The sequence below is a fragment of the Podarcis muralis genome, chromosome 4 (genome assembly GCF_964188315.1).
Source record: "Podarcis muralis chromosome 4, rPodMur119.hap1.1, whole genome shotgun sequence".
Lineage (NCBI taxonomy): Eukaryota > Metazoa > Chordata > Lepidosauria > Squamata > Lacertidae > Podarcis > Podarcis muralis.
This window is the reverse complement of record NC_135658.1, coordinates 41,960,345-41,980,950: the sequence shown is the minus strand read 5'-3', so window position 1 is coordinate 41,980,950 and position 20,606 is coordinate 41,960,345. Positions and strand designations below refer to the sequence as shown.

The following is a 20,606-nucleotide window of genomic DNA, read 5'->3' as shown; positions in this document are numbered from 1 at the left end:
TTGAGAAAAGAAAAACAGAAATTCGGACTTATAGGAAAATCAAAGAAACATAAATTATCTGTTTCCTAATGACTTGCTACAATCTTAACTATTTCTACTCTGACACAAGCTCTATTGAGTTTAATGGGACTTATTCCCAGGTAACTGGGGTTAGTTAGCATTAGCCATGAATTACAATGAACTACTTAAAATGTGTAAAAGTTCACACAAAGTACTGGGTGACAAGTCAGGGGTTGAAAGCTAAGAAGCGCAATCCAGATAAGCAAGAAGGCTCAAACTAGATTTCCAAGGGCAACATTTACAGTTTCAAGATGGCGGTTATTTTGGTTCACCTACCTTTTGAACTGATGAAGATCTGACAGGCAAGTTAGCAGCTTTTACGTTCAATGTGACTATTTATATGGTCAAAGGTGGCCTAAGACCACAGTCTGCAACCACAGTTCTATATCTTGGTCATTAATGAATGATTCTGAAACACTTTATACTTACGGGTTTAGTACTTAGCAAGGGGATGTGTGTTTAGTCGTGGTTTAGGCAGGAAGCAGAGTAAAAGCCTGTCGTATACAGATCTATTTTCAATTTGGGCTGAAACATTTGCTGTGAACAAGTCAGCAGGGTTTGCTTTTTTTTAGAAAATAAACTTTTGCTTTTCAATGCATACACTTTTAGTAACTAAATTACAATAAAACATGTTCATATGTCATTATATATATGGAAGATATATCCACTCCAGTCCTGTTGCAAAAGCATAGCATCAGCTTCTATAGCCTTTGATTAAAAGACTATAGAAACCTGAAGAATGACAAGTCTAGAAACTCATACCAACAGCAGTTTTAATAATGCATCCGCAATAGACAATAGACAAGGATAATTAATGATCAGGGACAATGCAAGAGGGAAAGTTGGATGATACACAATACAAATTAAACATTGCTTATTTTAATCAGAACAATACAGTACAGTTGGGTCTTAACAAATTACTATATATTATTGTATACATAAAACTCACCCCATTTGCTAACTATGTAATGACACTTTGCTGAAAGAGCAGTTTCTCATCATGATGAAGAGGTAAAATGGCCTTTTATTGTTTCATATTTGCGAGATTAAAATTAGTAATTAGGTTTATTTTTTAACATAAGCGCACTTTGAAAGCCTCTGCCTAAATGAACTGCATCTTCTGACAAATGAGATAGCATGTTAAATAGAATTGGGTCTCAGATGATTTCAGAATTCCATTGTCTCTTTTCCCATCATACATGTGGGCTGGGTCACTGGAAGAAATGCATATTTGTTCTCTTAATTCGATTGCATCATCAAAACTCTCACAGAACACAGTCCACAAGATCTGGAAGAATACAGCCGCCATCCCAGCAAACAGAGCTGTCACTCCTCAGTAGACTAGCACTACAACTCCTGACATTCATACACAGTGCTGGTGATAAAGCGTTTTCTTTCTCTGAACAGAAAAATAATATGTATACAGTCATACCTCGGGTTAAAGTTGCTTCAGGTTGAGCGTTTTCGGGTTGTGCTCTGCGGTGACTCGGAAGGAACATTACTTCCAGGTTTTGCCGCTCACACATGTGCAGACGCTCAAAATGACATCACATGCATGAGCAGAAGCGGCGAATCGCAGCCCACGCATGTGCAGACGCGCAGACGCAGGTTGCGTTCTCTTCAGAATGCGAACGGGGCTCCAGAACTGATCCCATTCACATCCAGAGGTACTACTGTACATCTATAAGATATTTCTCACCCTGTGGTCTCCAAACTTTCCCAGCTTTCCTGCATTGCAGAGGGTTGGACTAGATGACCCTGAGTCCCTTCCAACTCTATGATTCTATGAGTTCTCTTCTGATCTCCCTCTGTCTAAAACTAGGATGATGAAGAAGAAGAGTTTGGATTTGATATCCCGCTTTATCACTACCCTAAGGAGTCTCAAAGCGGCTAACAATCTCCTTTCCCTTCCTCCCCCACAACAAACACTCTGTGAGGTGAGTGAGGCTGAGAGACTTCAGAGAAGTGTGACTAGCCCAAGGTCACCCAGCAGCTGCATGTGGAGGAGTGGGGAATCAAACCCAGTTCACCAGATTACGAGTCCACCGCTCTTAACCACTACACCACACTGGCTCTGGATCTCCAGATGTTGTTGGAGTACAATTCCCATAATTCCTGATGGCCACGCTGATGAGATTTGATGCCCAACAACATCAGGAAGCCCCACATTTACCAACCCTGGTCTAAAAGAAAGAGTTGATTTTCTCTATACAAGACTTGCCAGAGCCAGAGCCAGCCCACAGATGTGGTGGGATTGTGCTTCTGCCTCAGGTGGCAGAAGTACAAGAGGCAGCACCCCATCTGACCCACCACTTCCACCACCACCAAATTTCAATATGAGAGAGACATTCCAGCGTGCAGTGCTGCCGCTCGCTGGGTGAGAGGGGGGCATTCCGGCGGTGGTGGAAGTGGTGGGGCAGGAATGGTGCAGGGCGTGGCAGGGGCAACAGAGGGGGGACAGGAGATGGCACATTCCCATTTCACCTCATGTGGTGAAATGGGATGCGCTGCCCCTGAGACTTCCCTATTTTACCACAGCTCCAATTGACATCTGTGCAGTGATCATGCTGCGAATGCTGGACATTTCTGCTGCTTTCACTGTATAGAGAGAAATTCTACCTAGTCCAGCTTTCAGTTCTCATAGTGTCCAACCAGATGCCTATGAAAGGCCCAGGAAAGTGCTGCTCTGCTCAAGTAATTCTTTCAGGCTCCCAACAGGGATCAGGTTGCACACTATGGGAACAAAACTTCCAAAAATTACTTTTGTAAGTGTCCCCAAATTTCATGGAGGCTCGATCGCAGTTAAGATCACTTTCAGCATATTTATATTTCAGACTTAAGCTGGTTTATCTGCTAGTCATTCTCCTTCCCCAGAAACCTGATGTTCTATTAAGATGGCCAGAATAATCAGAGAATCCTCAGCACAGTTCCCAGAAGGCTGTGGGGGTGTTAAACTAATATAAAACCTAATATGTTTGCAAGATATGTATGTCCTTAGACATTTAGCCAAGCAGTACAACCTCATCTGCCTATTGCCTTATAATTAGAAAAGTCCTAAGGTGCTCAAGAGATGCTCACAGCTAAACTATTTTAGATAAAAATGTGTCCTTCCTGTCTGCAGTGTGGTTCGGTTTTGGTCACTTACCTTGAAAAGTAGAGATATTTAAAAGCATGGGGTTTTCTGTGTTGGGAGCTGCTGCTGTTGCAGTCTCTTTTTCATTCCCAATCGAAAACCCTTGACCTTCTTCTGTGGTTTCTATAGCCTGTGGTTTCTGTAACTCTGGACTTGCAGTTGCTGAGCAAGAAAGCAAAAAGCAGAAAATACAACAACCATGGAAAGTAAATGCTGGGTTAACACAACATTAACATATAAGCATGTTGTAACACAGGAACAAACAAAATTTACTAAGTATAGGGGGAACAGGTTTTAGCATGATTACACAAGGTTTCTGTATACTATGGGGCTCACTCCCAGGTGAGTAGCCTTTTCTGAAGACCATAAATAGAGGATCCAAAATCTGCCTTGGGTCCTTTGTGGAGAGGGGAAAAACAGATTAGAAACAACAAGAAGATGCTTGGAAAATGTAACTTGTGGGACCTCCTGATAAATACAAAACCATAGTGGCCTTTTTCTGTGAGCATGTAGCTCAATGTAAGCCAGGTCCACAAGAGGGCCAAACTAGATAGGACCTGGGAGAAATGTGTGAAGCATTTCCTAACTGAAAAACTTGAATTGCAGGGGTGGGGTGCCCCAAATTTTGTCAAACCAGCTGCAGTGGAAGGGAGTGATGAGTTCCCCCATCACAATCTGCTAAAAACCACCCTCTTGTATCTGCTTTTTCCCCTGTAGGGAAATTTTGAGCCAGTTTTGACTGAGAAAACTACTCAAGATAGTAAAGTGTTTTCTCCCTTCTGCTACTGCTCCAATTACATTTGGAGGCAACAAGGGTGCATTAAAGGAAATTGTTGGAAGATACTTGATGTGCCTCCAGCTCAGGTCTAGTTGGACCCTCAGTTGCCCCCTAGGAGATATCATCAATTTGTCCCTTGGCACCAGGTCATTCCCAGGGGAATTGAAGGAGGCAGTGGTGCGCCCACTCTTAAAGAAAACATCTTTACATCTATCCAATTACCGCCCGGTTTCGAATCTTTTGTTCCTAGGTAAGGTAATTGAGAGAGCGGTTGCTGAACAGCTTGGTGGGTTTCTGGATGAAACATCGACTCTGGATCCACTCCAGTCCGGCTTCCGCGCTGGTCATGGGACCGAGATGGCTCTGGTCGCCCTAACAGATGATCTCTGCAGGCAGCTGGATTGAGGCGGGTCGGGGCTGCTGATTCTTTTAGACCTGTCATCAGCCTTCGACATGGTCGATCACGAACTCTTGGACCACCGCCTCGCCGACGTGGGGATCCAGGGCATAGTCCTTCAATGGTTGCACTTGTTTCTCTCTGGTCGGGGACAGAGGGTGGCACTTGGGGGAGAACTGTTGTCGCGCCACTCCTTGGTCTGTGGAGTGCTGCAAGGTACGATACTCTCCCCGATGCTTTTCAACATCTTTATGCGCCCCCTTGCCCAGCTTGTCCAGAGTTTTGGTTTGGGCTGCCATCAGTATGCTGATGACACCCAACTCTATCTGTCGATGGACGGCCATCCTGACTTGGCCCCAGACACACTGTTCAGATGTTTGGAAGCTGTGGCTGGATAGTTACACGGAAACCAGTTGAAGTTAAATCTTCGAGGACAGAGGTCCTTTGGCTGGGTCGGAACGATATGGGATTGGGGGGGGGGGCGACTCCCATCTGTTGCAGGGGCGTAATTAATGCTAGCACCATCTGTTAAGAGTTTGGGTGTAATCTTTGACACCTCCCTTTCCATGGAGGCGCAGATTGCTGCTATGACAAAGGCAGCATTTTTTCATCTCCACCAAGCTAAGCAGTTGGCTCCTTACCTCTCTTGCCCTGACCTAGCCACTGTGATCCACATGACAGTCACCTCCAGACTTGATTATTGTAACCCACTCTACGTGGGGCTGCCCTTGAGACTGACCCAGAAACTCCAGCAGGTGCAGAATGCCGCGGCGAGACTCCTTACCCCCGTCCTTGCCATGGGATCACATTTACCCGGTGCTATACCAGCTGCACTGGCTCCCGGTGGAGTACAGAATCAGGTTTAAGGTGCTGGTTTTAACCTTTAAAGCCCTATATGGCCTAGGACCCTCGTACCTACGGGACCGCCTCTCCTGGTATGTCCCACGGAGGATCATACGGTCTTCAAATACAGTGGTGCTCCGCAAGACGAATGCCTCGCAAGACGGAAAACCCGCTAGACGAAAGGGTTTTCCGTTTTTGAGTTGCTTCGCAAGACAAATTTCCCTATGGGCTTGCTTCGCAAGACGAAAATGTCTTGCGAGTCTTGCGATCCCCCCCCCCGCTTCCCCCCCTTTTTCTAAGCCGCTAAGCTGCTAATAGCCTTTTAGCAGCTCAGCCGCTAAGCCTTTAATAGCCGCTAAGCCGCTAAACCGCTAATAGCGCTAATCCGCTAAGCTGCTAATGGGGTTGCTTCGCAAGACGAAAAAACCGCTAGACGAAGATAATCGCGGAACGGATTCTTTTCGTCTTGCGAGGCACCACTGTAAAAACACCTTGGAGATCCCGGGCCACAGGGAGGTTAGGCTGGCCTCAACCAGAGCCTGGGCTTTTTTTGGCCGTGGCCCCGATCTGGTGGAACACACTGTCACAAGAGACTAGGGCCCTGTGGGACTTGACATCTTTCTGCAGGGCCTGCAAGACAGAGCTGTTCCACCAGGCCTTTGGCCAAGGCACAGTCTGACCCCCTCCTTCGGTATTCCTCATAGAACTCTAGCCCAATGGTTGCCATTAATTTGATTTTGAATTAATTTTAGAATGAATTAATTTTTAGAATGCATTTCAATTAATTGATTGTGATTTTATGTAACTGTGTTACTTTTATTGTGGTTAGCCGATCTGAGCCCAGCTTTGGCTGGGGAGGGCGGGATATAAATAAAATTTTGTTGTTGTTGTTGTTGTTGTTAATGTATGTGCTGCACTAGTATAAACCCTTCTGACCACCAACAGTTGCACTGAATTCTCTAGAGACAGCAGACATGATATTTGAAGTTCCTTCTCTATGTGTGTGCAATCCCCACCACCACTCTGCCCCAATACCAGCACTATGCATACACCTGTGGTTAAAAACAGTATCGCCAACCTCAATGAACACTTTCTACTGCAAGCTAACATCTCACACGCATTCTCATTTCAGCTGGTTTTAAACATTTCTGAGGATGAACAAATCCTTACATCAACTACCCTTGCAGCAATCTTTCTTCTATAATTCTACGTTTTGATTTCTAGCGGCTAACACTGAATACTGTTCAAACTCCTTTACCAAAATTGCTTAGGGCAAATGTCCCAAACAGTTGGAGCACCAGTTGGGAGGGTGTGGAGTGCTGGACTTGGACTAGGGAGAGGTGGGATCAAGTTATTGCCCAGTCTAGGTGGCCCATGAATGCTGCCTGAGCTCCTTGGAAGAAAGGTGGGCTAATGTTTAATATGAATAATAATAAGGAACAACAACAATTTTAAAAAAATAGCAACAAGAAGGAGCAGTTGTCATATCAGACCCATTAAAATACCAGTTTGCCCATGTCTTAAGATCTTCTGGAGAGATGCTGTTCCAAGTACTCTCTTTAATTGAGGCATGCTACTCTTTAAAAGAAAAAGAGGGCTTTTTTCTGCAGTGCCTCCTCAACCTTTGAGTGCCTTCTCAAGGGAGACATGACTGGATCTGGCATGACAAGCTCTCCTATTTGCTGTCCTATTTGCTCACGCATGTTAGTTTGGGGGAGGGAGGGAGGGAATGGTTTGTTTCTGTTTTTAGCTTTTGAGATATTTGTTTTGTTTCATTTATGTTTTGTTAAGCTGATTTGCTGATTTTAAGGTGTGTTGATAAATTGTCCAAATTAATTATATTCCTGTTTTTGGACCTGGCTCTGGAATCTTCTGTTGAAAGACGGTCGAGAAATATTTAAAATAAACATAAAAACTTAAAAATGAGTCATTGTGAGTCATGATTCACTTATATCTATTGAATTCAGTGGTCTACTCTGAGTCCGCGGCAATCCAATGACAAATAAACAAATAAATAAACAGCGGCTGCAATGTTTCAGTGATTAATTCATTAGACTAATGGATTTTTAAAGTATTTTAATCTACTAAAAGAGTGAATCAGGAAGCATATTTATTTATTTATTTAAATTGGTTCTTTAATGCGAGTTACGTATTAAAACTGTGGGTGGCAAGCAGGAATGCCTCTTCGAAAATGACACTTGCAATGGCATATTGGGGGGCGGGGACCCAGCCTGTGGGCCTAATGAGACCTACCATGCCTCTTCATTTGACTTGCAAGGCAGTTTTTGCCCAGTCAAGATCACCAACTCTACACCCAATTTATATGACATCACATATGGGGCAGTTCAGGGCATTGCTGGACTGAAAGAGGGGTTGCAACTGACTGGCCCATCTGCAGAGATGGAGGTGGCTGCCCATGGGAGGGAGGGAAGCACCAACTTGCAGAAAATATGGGGTGCCCCCTAAATAATGCTCCACAGAGTTGGAGCATATGGGACCAGCAGTGCAATTTGATACGTGTCAACTCAGAGGCAAGCCCCACTGAATTCAGTAAGACTTTCCCCCAGCAAGGCGTGTGTAGGGTTGCCACCTAAAGCACATATGGTGAATCAAGTTGCAGTAATTATAGTAATAAACAGCAGTTCAGATAGAAGACAGTGCTGCCCAGTGAGAAGATATGGCCCATTCACTCGCTGAATTAGCTTTGTTTCTCAGAGTAGACCATGACATTACCTTCTGTTCATGATACTGTTATAGGTGGGGGGAATTCCACCCACCCACCCAAAAAAACCCCTAGAAATTAATAAATGGTAGGAGTCTGATGATTTGAAGGGAAGATTGGAGGCCTGTGGAAAAGTACAGGCTAAGCTTCCTTCCTGTCACCTGGGATAGAGGCATTAACATGAGAAAAGGTATTGCTGACCCATCTAGGAAGGATCTTGGGCCTGGGCAGATAGGCAGAGGTTGCCATGGTGATGGGGTATGTATCTGAGGTGGCACACAAAGAGAGTCTTTAGAGAAAGGTGTGCTGGGAAGAAGAAGGGAAGAGCAAAGGGGGAGATCCATCTTGGGCAGGGGTCTGCAACCCGCGGCTCCGGAGCCGCATGTGGCTCTTTTATACCTTTGCCACGGCTCCGGGGCGGATACTAGCGAGGGGAGGAGGCACATTGTGCGCCCCGACACTCCCCACTGTGGCAGGCGCTGTACTGGCTGTGACGTCGCATGGGGGCGGTGCGTGTGTTAGTCACGCACCGTCCTGACGTCACCTTCCCACCCGCTGTCAGATCGGAGGGCAGCGGCGCGCATGCTTTAAATGTCGCAATGGTTTTGCGGCTCCCAGGTTGTTTTTTTCTTCGAAAACGGGTCCAAGTGGCTCTTTTTGTCTTAAAGGTTGCAGACCCCTGATCTTGGGCAAGCTGGTTGAAGGCTGACTGGGAGAGATGCCTTGCACTCCAGTGCTGCATTGCTGTGGGGAACAAGTAAGAGCTGGACTCCCTCCATGCAGACTGAAGGTGTAAATATGCAAATAAAACAGATTTCTTAAAGCAGGCTCCACTACAGCTTCAATTCTCCAGAGGAGCTCAAACCATTGGTGAATGCCTGAAACCCCCTGGAATCTTGCTACTGCTTGGCAGAGAGTGGGGGTGCCAAACAACCATTGTAAGAATATGCACAATTAATACTTTTTTGGAGTGGAGTTTAATTTATAAGGAAGGAAAACAGGCAGAACCATCACTTCTTTGAGGTGAGTAGTCTCCAAAACAACCAAAAATCCTTGCTTCCAGAAGCTGATCGGCAGTGCTTCAGAATGTCCTACTTACTAAGTGGCACTGTTCACATGAGTATTCTGCTCACTGAACTGTTAAATGCACTTGGTGGCAGCATAACGTAGTGTATGAATCACCCCATAATGAATAACAAACTAAACTTGGCAAAGATGCACCGACACGACCTAAATGCAAGCACAGTAAAGAAGCTCTGATAGCTTTCTGGTTTTTTATTTGTCTTTTAACTGGCACGTAAAACCATAAGAACTGCGGAAGAGTCTAGCTAGCTCCAATGAAACAGATTTATGTTATTGTCTATGTATTCTCTTCCATTTATATCCCATCTTTCTTCCACCCTGAATCCAAACATACATGTAGTTGCAGGAAGTCCCCAGTCCAGGAACCGACCAGAACTGAATTTCATATATTAATTTAGGCCTGCTTCACAAATCATGCTAACACAAACTATGTGTGAGTGTGGAGGCTCCCAGAGAGGAGATCGCAGCCACTTTGCTTCTCATCAGTTGTTTGGCCGTTGCACCAAACTGGGAGAGCTAAACCATGATCCTAGGTTTGTACAACACATCAACCCATACCATGGGGTTGGAAAATGATTTCCCTTCAGGCACAACTGGCCCAAGACATTTCCCTCCCCCAACCCCAGCAGCTGCACTATAACTCTAGAACTAGTCTAGAACTGGTTTTAACTAGTCTGAGAGGCATTCTTGTGTACTTGGAAGGTCATAACTGTTGGATGACACACGGCTTTGTTGGTGGCCTTCAGCAGAAACTTAGGTTGCAGTGCAGTGCCAGACTGTGGGACCTGGAGGACCCATGGCCTTCTTCTGTAACATATGGCTTGGCTCATTTCTCTCTGTTGTCCAGAGCTAAGGATTCCCAACAGAATTTGCTTCCTTCTGCTTTCTGCTTATGTGGTCTAAATTATATACACCAAACTTGAATCTCACTTATTGGTCTTTGGGCCCCTTTCTTCTTATAGTTCTTTGAACCAACCCCTGAGCTATCTCCAAACCAATTTGTTCCAGACCCGCACACCTTGATTTGCAATAGAAACCTATCACACCAGAACCACCTTTGTTTGTTGTCCTCACACAGTTACCAGGTAGAAAGGTCACACTTTTACGACCTCCTCCTATCCCGCCCTCAACTGCAACATACAGAGGTCTCTAGCAGTTGGGACTCCACAATCACAGTTCTGGATCCCATGGAAGCCTAAACACATAGAGATTAGTGTACACTGGTTTGGCAGCTGTAATACTCACATTGGTCTTGCTTTCTCCTATAAACTACTGCATAGTCAGCAACATTCTTCCTCCAACTTGTACGGTGTTGTCTTCTTGTTTTCCAGAGAACTTAAACCATATAAAATCAAAAGTGCGGAAATGGTTTTCAGTGAGAACTGAAAGCACACATTACTGGTGCCTAATTTTATTGCAGGGGTGCAGACACAATCCCATTTCTTCCTTTGCCCTTTTCTTCTCTAGAGCAAATGACAGATGGGTCCCCTCCCTCCTGCCCATTACAACCTTTGTGAAAAATGGCACAGATTTTAAGGGAAGCTTAGAATAAAGTCTTTCCCCAGAGGTAACTGGCTTTTCATCATATGTATACTGAAGAACCCTCAACCTGTTTTCTTTTTAACAAACTAGCTTAGCACTACTTAAAACATGGCCTGAAATATCCGTTGGCAACTTCCTCTTATCAGGGACCCTATGAAAGTTAAGAGGGCAGGAGGCACATGCGAGAAACGGTGTGGCCGTCAATTAATTGCTCACAAACCATCACGTGCTCATAGCCTTTCAGTGCTGGCAGGAGGAAAGGCAATGGATCCAATTATTTGTGTTTTCCCTCTTCAGAGGTTGAGTCTTGGTGGCTAGAGATGGGGGAGTTCAGTTCACATTTAAAGGCAAATCTATTAAATTCACAGAAGCAGAATTCACAGGTCCTTCCATCCAAAAAAAAGGTAATGAGACAGGGCAGATGGGCTTGATGACAGTATCTTCACCTCTTAAAAGATATCTACAGTCACTTGTTTTTTAATCAATGCATGCATATACTTGCTATCAATTAAGTTCACAGTCCTACCTAGTACACTGTGATTCATGTTAGTTAGTAAGCAAACAATTCAACAATACCAGCAATTATAAAGGGGATCTTCAGTTGAAAATGTCTTATTTTAGACTCAAGGATGTGGCTCTCCCTGGCATGTGCCAGAGGGCGGCAGAAGTCTGCATCCTGGTTTTAACTAGTCACAGTGCAGGGGACTGGAAGTGACACACTGCCCTGACACACTCACTGCAGCCTGATAAAAGACGGCTGGTCGGTTTGGGAGAGTGTGATAGCTGCAGTAGCAGCAAAACACACACACAAAGAGGGGGGGGACATGGAGAAAGAATTATTGACAAGTGCACAGCAACGAAGGACAGCTAAGAAGCAAGGAGAGAGAGAACCTCTGTCCCAGCGAAGCTGCTAGAAAATAATATTAATTGTGAGTGGGAGTCAGGGGAGAGGAGAAATCTGCAGCTACAGAGACAAAGCAGAGGCAGAGCGAGAGAGATGTGAGAGAACAGCTGTGAAAGAAAAAGAGACAGCTGAGGTTACAAACTTCAGTAGAGAGCCAAGAAAAGCTGGGAGAAGTTGTATGGGCTGATGTAATCGGAAACACCTGTATGAAACCTGGGGCAAGGAACCATTCCAGGTCTTTGAGACCTCCCGTGTGTTGGGGGGGGGTACAGGGGCTTCTTACATGGAACAGGAATCCTGACACACAATGTGTTGTTATGTCCGAACCAAGAACTGCATTCACTTCAACAAACTACAGTTTAAACTGAGCCAAGATCAGAAACCACTGTTTCAATAAACAGTGGTATCTGAAGAAGTGTGCATGCACACGAAAGCTCATACCAAGAACTAACTTAGTTGGTCTTTAAGGTGCTACTGGAAGGGGAAAAAAAATTGTTTTGACTATGGCAGACCAACACGGCTACCTATCTGTCAATAAACCATAGTTTGGCCCTACCCATAGTTTGGCCCAATTCAGATGTAACCAATTATGGTCAGCTTAGCTCAGGAAGCAGATGAAGATCTCTTCCTCTGATGCATGTTGGAGGAGGGCAGAGGACAGGAGGATGCTTGAGTCCACGTCTTGAGTAAGCTAACTCCTATTATGCTAAAGTACCGTATATTTTAGCATTATGTCCAAACAGGTGTTATATGCTGACCTCCATCTTGTGGTCTGTGTGTGTCAGAGAGAGAGAGAGAGAGAGAGAGAGATCCCAGTATGCTTGGCGTGCTTGTAAAAAAAAGAAAAAGATTAGGCTGCACATGGATTTTCATGACCATGAGATGAAAAAGGGTTTATTGACAAAGTAAAACAAGGGGTTGCATTAGACAACCATTGGTACCTTTTGAGTGAGTTCCCCCCATTATGGTAAGCAAGACAAGGCAAGGAGAGATTACCTGGCTTCCTCTTCCATTTTCCAACATGATATATACATGAGCCCAATATAACGAGAAAAGCTGCAACAAGAGCTCCTTCTAAGATGAAGAAGATTAAATGAGGCAAACGTATTGTCTTCTGTGGATTAGGTTCTAAAATTAGAATGCAATTGTGAAAAGAATTACCTATTTTAACTTACTTCTGACAGGTAGTTTTACAAAGAGCTCTGTTTGTACTTTTAATGACATGTGGCACTGTGTAAAACATTAATATTACCCTGTCAATTTATTTAATCTTCTCAATTAACTACCTTGCGCTTAACTTTTTCATCAATTAACCATGTATAATAAATGTTACATGAAGTCAACAGAGCCTATAACTTGACGGGGGCGAGGGCAGCACACAAAACTATGTATTGTCATACATTGCTTGAAAATCAGCTTCAGTCTTATACAAGCTTTCCTGGGAATAAGCCCCACTGAACTGAATGGGGCTTACTTCTGAGTAAGTATGCATAAGATTCTAGACATATCCTACCAACTCTACCAATTCTAAAATCTTTTCATAAGGAGCAATCTTAGTTAAAACCAAGTGAATTTGTTATCAGACTGAGAAATACTCTTAAGTCTTTAAGTCAAGCCACTAGCCCATCCAGTACAGTACCATCTGCTCTGATCCATAGCAGCTTTTAAGACCTCAGAACAATGCCTGCTACTTGATAGCCTTTTAACAAGGGTCTTTCTGCATGCAGAAGTATGTACTCTACCATGGAACTATGCTTTCTTCCTACAATACGGACAGCTTTGTTAAGTATAATTGTTTAATGTGCATTGAATTGGGGGGGATCTATAATGTGCCTATATTGCACTGGGTAGCATGACCAGAAATTTCCACTGAAGCTGAAGAAGAGCCTAACAATTGAATCATGAAGTGGGGATGTATGCCTGTGCCTCGATCACAAGATGTTTAGCTCACAGTCATATGAAAAGGATTGTATTGCAGGTCTATGCATATGCTAATCTGTAGGCATCTATCTTGGATGGGGTGCTTTCTTTGCTCCAAGTTACTGAAAAGAATGGATGTGTGAATCTCTGTCTCCAGCAAACAGCCTGGAGGCAGCAATGGAGGAGAGACAGAGCTTTGATTTCTAGCTGAGAGTACAACATATTTGTAATCTAAGATATTATGGTTTCTGCTGGGAGCAGTGCAAAAAATATTCATCTAACTGAAAGTAACTTTTATTGTTTTAAGCGTCAGTTTTTATTCATCCAGCAGATTACAAATGTGCAATATTAATAGTCTCAATAGGGTTTCCCACTGAAACATAACTTGGTTTTCATTCATCAGGTTCTCCCTTATTACATGAAGCAACACCTAGCACCTGTAATTCCAGGTGCTTTTTGATACACTGTGTAAGGAGGGAAAAATAATCTCTGCTAAACTATGAATATCATTTTCAGTTTTAGCTGCAAATCAACATTTCTAACAGTTTCTTAACAGTGAACGAACCCAATTTCTGTTGTGCCATTTTAAGGGACAGTCTACCACACTGTGGGCACATACTTCACAAAAAGTTAAGTGCCTGTAGGTTCTGTTGATTAGAACAGAGCAAGTCAGTCCAATTGGCTTAGCATGGCCTAAAGGTACATAATGTTGGCAATGGCATTAATAAAAAAATAGTAATATCCTTCTATTCAGTAAAATTGCCAATCTTCTTTTATTTGAAGGTAAGTGTTATTGTCTATAGGGACGCGGGTGGCGCTGTGGGTTAAAGCCTCAGCGCCTAGGACTTGCTGATCGCATGGTCGGCGGTTCGAATCCCCGTGGCGGGGTGCGCTCCCGTCGTTCGGTCCCAGCGCCTGCCAACCTAGCAGTTCGAAAGCACCCCCGGGTGCAAGTAGATAAATAGGGACCGCTTACCAGCGGGAAGGTAAACGGCGTTCCGTGTGCTGCGCTGGCTCGCCAGATGCAGCTTGTCACGCTGGCCACGTGACCCGGAAGTGTCTGCGGACAGCGCTGGCTCCCGGCCTATAGAGTGAGATGAGCGCACAACCCTAGAGTCTGGCAAGACTGGCCCGTACGGGCAGGGGTACCTTTACCTTTACCTTTTTAAGTGTTATTGTACTTTACTAAAGTATTTGCAGCAGGCTCTTGTCAAACAGAATGTATGAAAGATATACAGTTACAACAAAATTGCAGTACGTACAGTATAACTGTTCCAGTGGTTGGGTTGGCTATTGCACAGATGAACCTTGTAAATACTTGCTACTCATCTTAGAGCATGGGAATGCCCATCTAATACAGTGATACTTCTAGATACGAACGGGATCCATTCCGGAGCCGCGTTCACATCTAGAAGCAAACATAACTGGCGATGGCACGTCTGCGCACGTGCGCATCGCTTTTCGCCACTTCAGCTCATGCGTGTGATGTCATTTTGAGTGTCTGTGCATGTGCAAGTGGCAAAACCCGGAAGTAACGCGCTCCGTTACTTCCGGGTTGCTGCGGAACATAACTCGAACGCGCTCAACTCGAAGCGTATTCAACCCGAGGTATGACTGTACTCACGTGTAAGTTCCAGTTGAATTGTGTGACTGTACTGATGCACACCATCCTTGGTAAACACTTCTGCTGTGTACTGTCCGATATCCTGCACATGAGTGGGACACAAGCTCAAGCTGCCATTGTTAAGTATAAGACATCTCTTGCTGTCGTCTATGCAAGTTGTAATATTCTGGCTGTCCACCTTTCCTATTGTGATATTGCCCTTCTTCCAAATCACATCATGAAGGTGGATGGCTTGTTTCGTGATCTTCATCTCAAGGAGCATACAATCACCAAGTGTTCCTTTGGTGAGACTAAGCTGCAGTTTGGATTCTGAACACAGAGCAAAAATATAGTGGACATACAGTTTTCTTCGATCCTCAAAAATGTGTGCATTAAGTAGATTTGAAAGAATTTTGAAAACTGTTATTTCACTGAATTAAAGTATTTCAATTTCAGGGGTGCATTTCAAATTTCAGCCATGAAACTGAAAGCAAAGTAGTAAATGCAACTCACAGGGAGCTATTCAATTTGAAAATTATACTAGAACGCCTTTTAGCTGCATAATGTAACTTCTTTGCCCTCTCCCCTCCCCATGTGCCCTAAATCTGCTCCTAAATGTGTTCCTCTAACTCTCTAGCTGTTCTGGTTATTATACAGCTGAATGCTGCAAATGCATGGCACTTATTTTATAGGAATAACACACAGTCCCTTAGAGGGCCTATCTGATACTTACGTGTAAGCAGCAGTTCCTTTCCGTTTCTGTATTGAATGCGTCCATCCTCAGTATATGCTGCCACTGTATAATGCCCAATATCATCCAACTGGGTGGGACACAAGCTCAAGGTGCCATTGTTATAGATAAAACATCTTTTGCTATGGATTGTACAGTTTGCTTCATTCTGACCATTGATCATCATCCCAATCAAGGCATTGCCTTTCTTCCAAATCACATTGTGAATGTGGATTGCTGGGTTCCTGTTCTCCAGATCAAGGAGAATACAATCACCAAGCTTTCCACTGATGAGGCTATCCGTTTTGGATCCTAAGCATGTCAATAAGATGCAATGGGAAGACATTTAATTCGTTAACACCCAAATTGAACAAAGCATACCAATTCATAAAACTGTGATTTCATGAAATCAAAATGTTCAGATTTCAAGAGGACATCTAAAAATTTCAGACTCAAAACACAGCGCAAAAGCAAATTCAAATCTCCATAGTAAGTCATGGCTGGTAGAATTCATTTCCGAGCTGTAATCAACATAATTTCAAACTTTTTCAGAAGTGAAATATGACAGCTTTTAACATAGAACATCCATTTTTAGCATTCTTATCTGACATAATAAATCCCAGGAACGTTTATACCCAATATATCTTTTGTTTCTTTCTTTGTTTAAAATATTTTATCTCACTCTTCAATTATTCCAGGGTGGTTTACAAATTGGTCTTAAAATAGTAAAGTGCCAATAATTAATATCTATCATTTTATTGTAAGTAGTTGCAGCACCACCAGGTTTTATCCAGTTGGATTCAAAGAAACCAGGAGTGGATTGTTCAAAATGGTGGGTGTAGAATGCCCTCCTGAATCCAGTAATTGTGTCACTGGCTGCTTCTTCCAAACAGTCACTGCATGTTGAAATAGTCAACCCAGACTCAAGTTTTTCCAAGCTTACGGATGTGCCAGTATGGTGGGACCACCCCCATAAAATGCTGAAATCCCATTAGTATGCAGTGCTGCCCCATGGAGGCTGCAACTGTCATGGTTGGACACAACTACCTATCTACATGGTCATCTGATGCCATAAATAAGTTTGACCATGATTCCCCTCTCTCAGTAAAACATGTATAGAAAAAGGGGTATGAGCTCTGGCAAATCCTCCTTACCACCTGGTTAGTCACATGACTGTGTGTGCACAGTGGGAGATAGCCAGCCACTGTTCCTGCAGTACACTAAATTATTATTTTACATCCAAGCAGAGTTCTATGATAAAAGAGGTTTGCGAAATTTCAAAATGTTGGAAATGGACAAGAGCTGTCTCAGCTAAAGAGACAGATAAAAATACTTGAAGTAAATAAATAATAGGCCATTAAGTCTAACTCCTTGCCACTGGTCATGATTCTCCACACACTAGCACCCTGACCCCTGAGCAGTCCTGACCCCTGAGCTGACAACAAGCAAAGAACAGACTCAAAATGGACAAAGAGATAAATATCTAAAATGTTGTTAAACAAGCTATATGCTCTCTGTAACATGTTCCCTTTTCCAGGCAGTCTCACCAGAGTATTGACCTTTGCGTGGAAAATCAGCAGATTCATCCAAAGCCTTATTTGCTCGAATGCCATCACCAAAAACTGGACCAGAAATATAAAAATAATAACATTAAGAAAAGCTGCTTATCAAATGGTTCTTTGCACCATATGAATAGATAACCATAAATAATACTACAATCTTAAGGCAGAAATGTATTAGTTTTAGAACATGAACCTGGAGGGCAAAGTTCCTGTTTCCTAGTTGCTTCCTCATTTTGGAGTTGACACAAGGCTTTGGACATGGGCATCTCATGGACCAGTATGAAAGCAAGAATGCTGGATTGGATGAGAGTTTGGTCTGATCCAGCAAGGCTTTTCTCATAGTTTTATGTTACTATTAGAGACCTTACAACCAGCTCCAGATTTTCTTCCATCCCATCACAATGACAGATGTGTGGACTTTAATCATAATTTTTGACAAAAATATGTATCCTTTCTTTCTATATCTGTGATTTTTTTTAAGGCATGTTGTTTTTTAAACATATCTGCAATCTCATTGGCTTCAGTTTCTTTCTGCGATCAAAGCACCATTATCAAAATTACTTTACCTTATTGTTTTGTCCATTATCTTATTATATTGAAGAGATCTGGGGGAGGGGGTTGACCAATCTAGCCAAATACATTTGACTCCTCTTTTGCCGAAGGACTAAATAAGCAATTTCTAACATCAATAGTAATACTGTGCATTAAACTTTTTGGAAATTTAATTATGATTCACCCATTAAAAATGTATCCCATTCATATACCACTTACAGTTCTGCTTGTTGGTTTTGATGCAATTATAGCAGACTAAATCTTAGTACTCTGATATACGACAATCGCTGTCTAATCCTACACATAAGCATGACATACCAAGTCACTGACTTCCATGAAATATTTACTTGGTTGTAGTTCATTCACACTGCGAGAGGCAGTGGAAGAACGGAGTGCCTGGTGTGCTCTGGTCCATGGGGTCACGAAGAGTCGGACACGACTAAACGACTAAACAACAACAACAACAAGTTCATTTCACATCCAAGCCAAAAAGAAACTTACCTTGAAGAACAAGTATATAAACCATTGACGGGACAGGAAAAATAGAAAATGCTTGAGAGTTCATTTTGGTAGGATGCTGTAGCAGGTACATCAGAACACAATATCCTCAGAAACATCCCTACAGTAACAGAGCTTCCATAGCATTGCCTAGAAAAGATAAAGGGCTGTTCTGTCTTGATTTTAAACTCTACCTCCTAGGTTCAGTGTAATTTGTCAAAACGGAGAAGCATGGGAGAGTCGGTTCTTCAAAAGAGAAGCAAGGTGGTTTCAACCACTGTAAGAAATACTCTTGCAAATTGTTGGTAAATGTGTTGCTCACATGCCTGAATGTACAGAAATAGTACCTTGTAAGGCAAATACACGCGAGAGCAAAAAATAGAGATCAAAGATAAGAGCTACAAAGAGCAGAGAGATGTGGACGACAAGTCCATGATTCAGAGTGGGGAACCTGAAGCAAGTGTTGTTGAGTTGGGGTGTAATATTTAATGAGACTTTATTAATTAAAGTTACATCCAGCCACAGCAGAGCATTTTTACAGCTAATCCTATACATGCCTATATAGAAGTAAGTCCCACTGAGTTCAATGGGGGTTATTTCTAGGTAAGTAGACATAGCACTGATTATATAGATTCAAACTCAAATAAGCCAGTGCATTGTACCCCAAACTTGTTGACCAAACTGGAATGGTGATGTGTGAAATAGCAACCATATTGAGATAGCTAGAAAATAATGCAATGTACCCAAGAGTAGACTCAAATATTAGTTTTCTAATAAAGTCACTGACTCTGAGCAGACCATTTATTTAATATACTTTGAACTCTTCGTTCCACATAACCAATTTCCAGGCAATGTACAGCTATTAAAACATATTCTATTATAAAGCCCTATATGGCTTAGGTCCAAACTATCTGGAATACCACATTCCCTCATATGAAGCTGCCTGGGTTTTGAGATCTTCGGGGTAGGTTCTTCTCTTGGCCCCATCACCCTCATAGGCACACTAGGTGGGAATGGACAAAAGGGCCTTCCCGGCGGCTGCTCCCAGACTCTGGAGATTCTTCCTCCCTGGAGAATACAGACTGGCTTCCTCCTAATGTTGTCCTTCCGCCATCAGGCTTTTGGGAATTGACCGCTTTAATAAAGGGGCTGGTGCTGTGCTGTTTCTATTGCAATTGTTTGTATACCAGTATTTTAAACAAGATTTGATTATGTTAATGTTTAATTGTTTTTTAATGACTGTTCCCTCCCCCAATGTTTCTATGTTTTTAACAATTTCTTGTTTTTATGTATAAGCTGCCTTGAGTCCTGTCAGGGGGGAAAGGTGGGGTATGTGTAACAAACTAAATAAATAAATATTAAATAAATAAGCAGTAGTAGTAGTAGTAGTACAGTGGTACCTCGGGTTACATACGCTTCAGGTTGCAGATGCTTCAGGTTACAGACTCTGCTAACCCAGAAATAGTACCTCGGGTTAAGAACTTTGCTTCAGGATGAGAACAGAAATCGTGCTCCAGCGGTGTGGCAGCAGCAGGAGGCCCCATTAGCTAAAGTGGTGCTTCAGGTTAAGAACAGTTTCACGTTAAGAAGAGATCTCCAGAACGAATTAAGTACTTAACCCGAGGTACCCCTATAGTAGTAAAGAATTACAGTAAGAGGACCATTCAACAAGAACAGGTTAGACAACCCTAATTATGAACAAATTCCTTGATATTCAAATCTTTAAAATACAGACTCCCATACAGCAATACTGTAAACCAACCAGTTGCAATCCTGTACCGAGAATAAGCCTCACTGAACTCAATGGAACTTATTTCTGAGTAGAAATGCAGTGGGTTGCACTGTAAATCTAATACTGTGCAAGCACCAGGGCAAACAAGAAAACCTATGAGAAGAGAATAGCTTAATTTAACCTAGGGATATATGAATGATGTATGTTTACATGGTTGCCATCTAGAGGCCAGAAGGCAAAAGTGTGGGTTTTTTGAGGAAAAAGTTGGCACTGAGCATGCTCAAGGCCTGTGTTCTTGGGAGAGGTTCAAAGATGGATGCCAGAGTAAAAACTGTATAAAATAAACCAAGAAATAAAAGCCGCTCTAGTTCATCTTCTCACTGTAGCTTGCATTCACTGTTCTGCACTGGGGTCCACTTTGGCATACTGCTGTGGCTGCCTCCAGAGAAGCCTTTAGCGCTTCCTGGCTTCTTCTTGAAATTGCCCCATTTCTGCCCAAACTATTGCTGTAGCATTTGCTGACGCAATTGATTCCTGCCCTGTGTTC

The 20,606-nt window shown here is 43.0% G+C and overlaps 1 pseudogene across 1 annotated transcript; it reads right to left on the bottom strand.

The window, feature by feature from the left end:
* On the bottom strand, positions 1-19,992 carry LOC114595955 (uncharacterized; annotated as a pseudogene). The gene is made up of 8 exons (XR_013392563.1): positions 18,331-19,992; positions 17,263-17,337; positions 15,719-16,027; positions 15,007-15,315; positions 12,459-12,590; positions 10,262-10,351; positions 3,206-3,355; positions 1-1,274 (listed from the first exon to the last, which is right to left on the bottom strand). The product of XR_013392563.1 is annotated as an uncharacterized LOC114595955 (transcript).
* Between the last annotated feature and the right edge of the window lie 614 nt (positions 19,993-20,606).